Genomic DNA, 3,552 nt, shown 5'->3' with positions numbered 1-3,552 from the left:
CTTGGACCTGTACCACATCAGCCTGACTGTGTAAACCTGTTGAACCGCCTTAGAGGGAACTGATTTGTTCAGTTCATTCAATCAGGTGCTGGATTTAAATCCCCACCTTGATTACTCTATCAGTGTGACCCGATGGTGGCGGTGTTGTGTCACTGCTCTAACCCTGATGCGGAAGTGTGTCTGTTTGGTTTGTTGTCACAGTAACTCAGTGCTGCAGCACCTGAGTGGCAGGTTCACTGCAGAACAGCATCTTTTATTTGATATTGATGAAAACAGCGCTGCAGATCCAGCAATCAGGTCATTTATAAGCATAACCAGAGCATGAATATGACTAAGAACAGAACCAGTTTTCATCTTGAGAGAAGTTCGGACAGATGATGGATTTCATACAGCGCCTCAGTCGCCTCAGCTGTGAGAACACGAGTCGTTCTCAAGGACAAATGTGCAGCTTGTGAAACCAGAAAGTCGCACAAACTGGAAAACCTTCAGCTGCAGAAATGGAAACAGGAGCCTTGACTTCTGAAAGCTGATGGACACTTTAAATGTCTTTCGAGACGCTCAACAGCGGCGCGTTGTGCAACAACCAGATGCAATAACAACATCCGCTGTGATTCCTGCACTGATTCAGGCTTTTTAGCTCTATTAGAAAGTACAGCAGCTGAGTGCAACATAAAAGGTTTGTGATGGTTGGAGCTGACGGGAACATTTCAGAAGTTTTGTGTCTCTGTGACAAGTTTACTGGAGTTAGACTGCAGGACTCTGAGTGAAGGTCTTCCTTGAGTTTCTTCTATTCTCTCGTCTCTCTCGGTTTTTCTCTGTATCTTCCTCCAGAGGCTGTTTCTTATTGTTCGCTGCAGCGTCTGTTGCTAATGGGAGCGTCTTGACAACAGAGACAATAGAATCAATAGAAAACATGAAAACACGAGACCACACATTGGCGGAGCTGTGATTGTGTTCACGGCATCCATTTCTCTCACAGGGAACAAAGAGCTGATATAATGGACACGTCAACAAACAGTCCTGCTATTCTCATAACAGCCATTTAAGCATCACCTCTAAGTCAAACGGAAACACGCTGCATATGTTTGATTTTAAAACTACGGCGATTACAGGAAGATGCTGCTGTTCTTCCTGGATTTGTTCACATTTAGTCACATTGGTGCCATTAAACAGAGCTGGATCAGCTGTTAGCAGCTCCTGTTGGCAGCGTTTGGAATTCCCTTAAAATATGGGTGCATTAAAACAGGTTTCCAGCTGATTTTTTCTGGTTTCTATGCAGATTTACGAGGAATCAAATCCGATGAAATGATTCAAAACTGACCCAAGATCCAAAGAAGAGGTTTGCATTTTTAAAACAGACTCCTCTGAGTAGTGGTAGAAAGAAAGGAACATATGTAGGACGTCTCCTGAACAATCAAATGTAACATCCATCTATTATCTTCCACTTATCCGGGTCGGGTCACGGGGCAACAGGTGGAGCAGGTCGTTCCAGACCTTCCTCCCCCTGGTGATGCTTTCCAGCTCTTCCTGGGGGATCCTGAGGCGTTCCCAGGCCAGCCCAGAGATATGGTCCCTCCAGCGGGTTCTGGGTCTGCCCCGGGGTCTCCTCCCAGGTGGACGTGTTCAGAAGACCTCCAGAAGAATCCTCTCTGGAGGCATCTGAACCAGATGTCCAAACCACCTCAGCTGGTTCCTTTAGACGTGAAGGAGCAGCAGCTCTACTCTGAGCTCCCTCCAGATGTTCAAGCTCCTCACCCGATCTCTAAGGCTGAGTCCAGACACCCTGAGGAGGAAGCTCATTACAGCCGCTTGTATCCACGATCTCGTTCAAATTTATTTTGGACGTCTGTAGAAAAACATTCATACATTCAGGCTGGTTTCTAACAACAACCAAAAAAGCTCCTGAACAGACGTCCAGATGTTGAACCTGTACTAGAGGTCAGTTATGGAGACCTACAGACCTCCAAACCTACTCTGAGTCTGTCTTTGATCGATGAAAGGCCTCCATACTTATTTGAAGTCTGTTTCTGAAGGTCTAAATGTCTGTATACATGTTTTTAAATCTGACTTTGGGCAACCAAAGGCTTCTGAACACGTTGTGAGTCTGTTGTTGGATGTTTATCGACCTCTATGTACAGTCTAAGGTCTGTTTTCAGACGTCTACAGACCCTCATGCATGTTTCATATCTGTTGTTGGACATATAAAGACCCAAACAGGTATTTTAAATTGTTGAAAGGCTTGTGTGCTATACAGTATGAATATCTGAAGACCTCCACATGTATTTTGAGTCTTATTTTGGCATTAAAAACCTCCAAACATGTTTTTCATCTGTTTTTAGAGCCTCTAACGACCACCGTACGTAACTAAAGTCTGTTTCTGGGCTTCTGGAGACCTGAGCAGATGTGAGTAAAGCAGATTTTGTCAGTCCTGCTGGTTACAGGTGCTAAAACGCTGCAGCTCGACGGACGCTGCCCGGTTTAATCTCTGGATTAGTTCCTGGTCTGTGGTCCTGATGGGACTGAAATCTGTAACCACGGCAGCGTGAGTGCCTCACCGCTCCGTACTGATGCTGCTCGACCCAAATCTAAAAAAAACAAAACCTGTTTTGTAATGTTCATTTGTTAAAGAGCAACGGGTTCAACGGTGGAGCCGACCTCGTGTTCTGTACCGAACTGGGTCATTGTGGCGAATTAAAGCCTCATCCATTATGGATAAATATGTTTTGTAACACTCGTCATTCAGGTGGAAGTGGGACAACGTGTCCTTCAGCGTGTCTTTGTCGTGTTTGCTCTCCACACTGTCATCGATGAGTCCTACAAACATAAACAAGCTGAACATCTCAAGGACGGAGACACAGAACGCCGTAAAGAAAATGACAAGAGAGATGTCACAAAGGGACGATAAAGACTCTCAGGTGTCCAAAAGGAGACGAAAAAGTCTCTCAGGTGTCCAAAAGGAGACAAAAAAGACTCTGGGATGTCCAAAAAAAGGATGATTAAAACTCTCAGGTATCAAAAAAATGTAGATAAAGACTCTCAGGTGTACAAAAGGAGACGAGAAAGACTTTCAGGTGTTCAAGTATCGACAATAAAGATTTTCAGGTGTCCAAAAAAAGACCATAAAGACTCTCAGGTGTCCAAAAAATGATGATGAAGACTCTAAGGTATCCACACAGAGATTATAAAGACTCTCAGATGTCCACTAAAAGACAATAGAGACTCTGGAGCGTCAAAAAAACAATGATGAAGACTCTCAGGTGTTCAAAAAATGTAGATAAAGACTCTCAGGTGTCCACAGAGAGACTATAAAGAGCCTCTGGTGTCCAAAGGAGACGAAAAAGGCTCTCCGGTGTCCAATAGTGTTGTAAAAGACTTTCAGGTGTTCAAGTATCGACTATAAAGATTTTCAGATGTCCACCAGAAGACAATAAAAACTCTCCAGTGTGGAAAAGGAGACGAAAAAGACTCTCATCAGGTGTCCAATAGAGACAATAAAGACTCAAGTATCCACAAAGAGACAAAATATGAATCATGTGCTGTTTGTCCAGAGGA

The sequence above is a fragment of the Stegastes partitus genome, unplaced genomic scaffold (genome assembly GCF_000690725.1).
Source record: "Stegastes partitus isolate 25-593 unplaced genomic scaffold, Stegastes_partitus-1.0.2 Scaffold553, whole genome shotgun sequence".
Classification (NCBI taxonomy): Eukaryota; Metazoa; Chordata; class Actinopteri; family Pomacentridae; genus Stegastes; species Stegastes partitus.
The sequence above is the reverse complement of the archived record's forward strand: the minus strand, read 5'-3'. Positions refer to the sequence as shown.